The following is a 5000-nucleotide window of genomic DNA, read 5'->3' as shown; positions in this document are numbered from 1 at the left end:
AAAAGACGAACCAGTTCAGTTCAGTTCAGTCAGGTTCCCTGAGGGAAGTTAGGTTTCAAGTGGTCTGGTCATCTCGTGCTGTCAATGGCAGCTAACGAGGTAATCACCATCTAAAACGCACAGAGTTGGGTGAAAACGAGAGCTGCAAACTCAACCTAATGTGAGCTCCAACCACAAAACTAACAAGACAGTACATTGACCTCAGTTGATACCAACAAGATCTGTCTGTTCTTTCTTTGTCATGAAATAAACCAAAAAGCTTACAGCACCTGGTATTCCCAGGCGGTCTCCCATCCAAGTACTAACCAGGCCCGACCCTGCTTAGCTTCCGAGATCAGACGAGATCGGGCGTTCTCAGGGTAGTATGGCCGTAAGCTGGCAAAGGTTGTGAAATATAGCTATACAAAAGGCGAAGGAGATGTGTACAAAAGACGAACCAGTTCAGTTCAGTTCAGTCAGGTTCCCTGAGGGAAGTTAGGTTTCAAGTGATCTGGTCATCTCGTGCTGTCAATGGCAGCTAACGAGGTAATCACCATTTAAAACGCACAGAGTTGGGTGAAAACGAGAGCTGCAAACTCAACCCAATGTGAGCTCCAACCACAAAACTAACAAGACAGTACATTGACCAGGGTTGATACCAACAATATCTGTCTGTTCTTTCTTTGTCATGAAATAAACCAAAAAGCTTACAGCACCTGGTATTCCCAGGCGGTCTCCAATCCAAGTACTAACCAGGCCCGACCCTGCTTAGCTTCCGAGATCAGACGAGATCGGGCGTTCTCAGGGTAGTATGGCAGTAAGCTGGATAAGGTTGTGAAATATAGCTATACAAAAGGCGAAGGAGATCTGTTCTGGTACAAAAGATGAACCAGTTCAGTAAGGTTCCCTGAGTGAAATTAGGTTTCAAGTGGTCTGGTCATCTCGTGCTGTCAATGGCAGCTAACGAGGTAATCACCATTTAAAACGCACAGAGTTGGGTGAAAACGAGAGCTGCAAACTCAACCCGATGTGAGCTCCAACCACAAAACTAACAAGACAGTACATCGACCTCAGTTGATACCAACAAGATCTGTCTGTTCTTTCTTTTTAATGAAATAAACCAAAAAGCTTACAGCACCTGGTATTCCCAGGCGGTCTCCCATCCAAGTACTAACCAGGCCCGACCATGCTTAGCTTCCGAGATCAGACGAGATCAGGCGTTCTCAGGGTAGTATGGTCGTAAGCTGGCAAAATTTGTGAAATATAGCTATACAAAAGGCGAAGGAGATCTGTTCTGGTACAAAAGACGAACCAGTTCAGTTCAGTTCAGTCAGGTTCCCTGGGGGAAGTTAGGTTTCAAGTGATCTGGTAATCTCGTGCTGTCAATGGCAGCTAACGAGGTAATCACCATTTAAAACGCACAGAGTTGGGTGAAAACGAGAGCTGCAAACTCAACCCAATGTGAGCTCCAACCACAAAACTAACAAGACAGTACATTGACCAGGGTTGATACCAACAAGATCTGTCTGTTCTTTCTTTGTCATGAAATAAACCAAAAAGCTTACAGCACCTGGTATTCCCAGGCGGTCTCCAATCCAAGTACTAACCAGGCCCGACCCTGCTTAGCTTCTGAGATCAGACGAGATCGGGCGTTCTCAGGGTAGTATGGCCGTAAGCTGGCAAAGGTTGTGAAATATAGCTATACAAAAGGCGTAGGAGATCTGTTCTGGTACAAAAGATGAACCAGTTCAGTAAGGTTCCCTGAGGGAAATTAGGTTTCAAGTGGTCTGGTCATCTCGTGCTGTCAATGGCAGCTAACGAGGTAATCACCATTTAAAACGCACAGAGTTGGGTGAAAACGAGAGCTGCAAACTCAACCCGATGTGAGCTCCAACCACAAAACTAACAAGACAGTACATCGACCTCAGTTGATACCAACAAGATCTGTCTGTTCTTTCTTTTTAATGAAATAAACCAAAAAGCTTACAGCACCTGGTATTCCCAGGCGGTCTCCCATCCAAGTACTAACCAGGCCCGACCCTGCTTAGCTTCCGAGATCAGACGAGATCAGGCGTTCTCAGGGTAGTATGGCCGTAAGCTGGCAAAGGTTGTGAAATATAGCTATACAAAAGGCGAAGGAGATCTGTTCTGGTACAAAAGACGAACCAGTTCAGTTCAGTTCAGTCAGGTTCCCTGAGGGAAGTTAGGTTTCAAGTGGTCTGGTCATCTCGTGCTGTCAATGGCAGCTAACGAGGTAATCACCATTTAAAACGCACAGAGTTGGGTGAAAACGAGAGCTGCAAACTCAACCCAATGTGAGCTCCAACCACAAAACTAACAAGACAGTACATTGCCCAGGGTTGATACCAACAAGATCTGTCTGTTCTTTCTTTGTCATGAAATAAACTAAAAAGCTTACAGCACCTGGTATTCCCAGGCAGTCTCCAATCCAAGTACTAACCAGGCCCGACCCTGCTTAGCTTCCGAGATCAGACGAGATCGGGCGTTCTCAGGGTAGTATGGCCGTAAGCTGGCAAAGGTTGTGAAATATAGCTATACAAAAGGCGAAGGAGATCTGTTCTGGTACAAAAGACGAACCAGTTCAGTTCAGTTCAGTCAGGTTCCCTGAGGGAAGTTAGGTTTCAAGTGGTCTGGTCATCTCGTGCTGTCAATGGCAGCTAACGAGGTAATCACCATCTAAAACGCACAGAGTTGGGTGAAAACGAGAGCTGCAAACTCAACCAAATGTGAGCTCCAACCACAAAACTAACAAGACAGTACATTGACCTCAGTTGATACCAACAAGATCTGTCTGTTCTTTCTTTGTCATGAAATAAACCAAAAAGCTTACAGCACCTGGTATTCCCAGGCGGTCTCCCATCCAAGTACTAACCAGGCCCGACCCTGCTTAGCTTCCGAGATCAGACGAGATCGGGCATTCTCAGGGTAGTATGGCCGTAAGCTGGCAAAACTTGTGAAATATAGCTATACAAAAGGCGAAGGAGATCTGATCGGGCGTTCTCAGGGTAGTATGGCCGTAAGCTGGCAAAATTTGTGAAATATAGCTATACAAAAGGCGAAGGAGATCTGTTCTGGTACAAAAGACGAACCAGTTCAGTTCAGTTCAGTCAGGTTCCCTGAGGGAAGTTAGGTTTCAAGTGGTCTGGTCATCTCGTGCTGTCAATGGCAGCTAACGAGGTAATCACCATCTAAAACGCACAGAGTTGGGTGAAAACGAGAGCTGCAAACTCAACCAAATGTGAGCTCCAACCACAAAACTAACAAGACAGTACATTGACCTCAGTTGATACCAACAAGATCTGTCTGTTCTTTCTTTGTCATGAAATAAACCAAAAAGCTTACAGCACCTGGTATTCCCAGGCGGTCTCCCATCCAAGTACTAACCAGGCCCGACCCTGCTTAGCTTCCGAGATCAGACGAGATCGGGCGTTCTCAGGGTAGTATGGCCGTAAGCTGGCAAAGGTTGTGAAATATAGCTATACAAAAGGCGAAGGAGATGTGTACAAAAGACGAACCAGTTCAGTTCAGTTCAGTCAGGTTCCCTGAGGGAAGTTAGGTTTCAAGTGATCTGGTCATCTCGTGCTGTCAATGGCAGCTAACGAGGTAATCACCATTTAAAACGCACAGAGTTGGGTGAAAACGAGAGCTGCAAACTCAACCCAATGTGAGCTCCAACCACAAAACTAACAAGACAGTACATTGACCAGGGTTGATACCAACAAGATCTGTCTGTTCTTTCTTTGTCATGAAATAAACCAAAAAGCTTACAGCACCTGGTATTCCCAGGCGGTCTCCAATCCAAGTACTAACCAGGCCCGACCCTGCTTAGCTTCCGAGATCAGACGAGATCGGGCGTTCTCAGGGTAGTATGGCCGTAAGCTGGCAAAGGTTGTGAAATATAGCTATACAAAAGGCGAAGGAGATCTGTTCTGGTACAAAAGATGAACCAGTTCAGTAAGGTTCCCTGAGTGAAATTAGGTTTCAAGTGGTCTGGTCATCTCGTGCTGTCAATGGCAGCTAACGAGGTAATCACCATTTAAAACGCACAGAGTTGGGTGAAAACGAGAGCTGCAAACTCAACCCGATGTGAGCTCCAACCACAAAACTAACAAGACAGTACATCGACCTCAGTTGATACCAACAAGATCTGTCTGTTCTTTCTTTTTAATGAAATAAACCAAAAAGCTTACAGCACCTGGTATTCCCAGGCGGTCTCCCATCCAAGTACTAACCAGGCCCGACCCTGCTTAGCTTCCGAGATCAGACGAGATCGGGCGTTCTCAGGGTAGTATGGCCGTAAGCTGGCAAAATTTGTGAAATATAGCTATACAAAAGGCGAAGGAGATCTGTTCTGGTACAAAAGACGAACCAGTTCAGTTCAGTTCAGTCAGGTTCCCTGAGGGAAGTTAGGTTTCAAGTGGTCTGGTCATCTCGTGCTGTCAATGGCAGCTAACGAGGTAATCACCATCTAAAACGCACAGAGTTGGGTGAAAACGAGAGCTGCAAACTCAACCAAATGTGAGCTCCAACCACAAAACTAACAAGACAGTACATTGACCTCAGTTGATACCAACAAGATCTGTCTGTTCTTTCTTTGTCATGAAATAAACCAAAAAGCTTACAGCACCTGGTATTCCCAGGCGGTCTCCCATCCAAGTACTAACCAGGCCCGACCCTGCTTAGCTTCCGAGATCAGACGAGATCGGGCGTTCTCAGGGTAGTATGGCCGTAAGCTGGCAAAGGTTGTGAAATATAGCTATACAAAAGGCGAAGGAGATGTGTACAAAAGACGAACCAGTTCAGTTCAGTTCAGTCAGGTTCCCTGAGGTAAGTTAGGTTTCAAGTGGTCTGGTCATCTCGTGCTGTCAATGGCAGCTAACGAGGTAATCACCATTTAAAACGCACAGAGTTGGGTGAAAACGAGAGCTGCAAACTCAACCCGATGTGAGCTCCAACCACAAAACTAACAAGACAGTACATCGACCTCAGTTGATACCAAC

At 45.9% G+C, this 5000-nt stretch overlaps 11 non-coding genes across 11 annotated transcripts; all 11 read right to left on the bottom strand.

The window, feature by feature from the left end:
- Positions 1-257: 257 nt before the first annotated feature.
- On the bottom strand, positions 258-376 carry LOC130925874 (5S ribosomal RNA). The gene has a single exon (XR_009065905.1). It is a non-coding gene; the product is annotated as a 5S ribosomal RNA (ribosomal RNA).
- Positions 377-683: 307 nt separating this feature from the next.
- Positions 684-802, bottom strand: LOC130925441 (5S ribosomal RNA). Its single transcript, XR_009065720.1, has one exon. It is a non-coding gene; the product is annotated as a 5S ribosomal RNA (ribosomal RNA).
- A 303-nt stretch (positions 803-1105) lies between these two features.
- LOC130925451 (5S ribosomal RNA) lies at positions 1106-1224 on the bottom strand. The gene has a single exon (XR_009065729.1). It is a non-coding gene; the product is annotated as a 5S ribosomal RNA (ribosomal RNA).
- A 313-nt stretch (positions 1225-1537) lies between these two features.
- On the bottom strand, positions 1538-1656 carry LOC130925505 (5S ribosomal RNA). The gene has a single exon (XR_009065780.1). It is a non-coding gene; the product is annotated as a 5S ribosomal RNA (ribosomal RNA).
- Positions 1657-1959: 303 nt separating this feature from the next.
- On the bottom strand, positions 1960-2078 carry LOC130924777 (5S ribosomal RNA). Its single transcript, XR_009065076.1, has one exon. It is a non-coding gene; the product is annotated as a 5S ribosomal RNA (ribosomal RNA).
- A 313-nt stretch (positions 2079-2391) lies between these two features.
- On the bottom strand, positions 2392-2510 carry LOC130925149 (5S ribosomal RNA). The gene has a single exon (XR_009065437.1). It is a non-coding gene; the product is annotated as a 5S ribosomal RNA (ribosomal RNA).
- Positions 2511-2823: 313 nt separating this feature from the next.
- LOC130924696 (5S ribosomal RNA) lies at positions 2824-2942 on the bottom strand. Its single transcript, XR_009064995.1, has one exon. It is a non-coding gene; the product is annotated as a 5S ribosomal RNA (ribosomal RNA).
- Positions 2943-3335: 393 nt separating this feature from the next.
- On the bottom strand, positions 3336-3454 carry LOC130925873 (5S ribosomal RNA). The gene has a single exon (XR_009065904.1). It is a non-coding gene; the product is annotated as a 5S ribosomal RNA (ribosomal RNA).
- Positions 3455-3761: 307 nt separating this feature from the next.
- On the bottom strand, positions 3762-3880 carry LOC130925232 (5S ribosomal RNA). Its single transcript, XR_009065519.1, has one exon. It is a non-coding gene; the product is annotated as a 5S ribosomal RNA (ribosomal RNA).
- A 303-nt stretch (positions 3881-4183) lies between these two features.
- On the bottom strand, positions 4184-4302 carry LOC130925872 (5S ribosomal RNA). The gene has a single exon (XR_009065903.1). It is a non-coding gene; the product is annotated as a 5S ribosomal RNA (ribosomal RNA).
- A 313-nt stretch (positions 4303-4615) lies between these two features.
- On the bottom strand, positions 4616-4734 carry LOC130925870 (5S ribosomal RNA). The gene has a single exon (XR_009065901.1). It is a non-coding gene; the product is annotated as a 5S ribosomal RNA (ribosomal RNA).
- Between the last annotated feature and the right edge of the window lie 266 nt (positions 4735-5000).

The sequence above is a fragment of the Corythoichthys intestinalis genome, chromosome 11 (genome assembly GCF_030265065.1).
Source record: "Corythoichthys intestinalis isolate RoL2023-P3 chromosome 11, ASM3026506v1, whole genome shotgun sequence".
In the NCBI taxonomy this organism is placed as follows: Eukaryota; Metazoa; Chordata; class Actinopteri; order Syngnathiformes; family Syngnathidae; genus Corythoichthys; species Corythoichthys intestinalis.
Note: the sequence above shows the minus strand (reverse complement) of the source record. Positions and strands in the feature narration are given on the sequence as shown.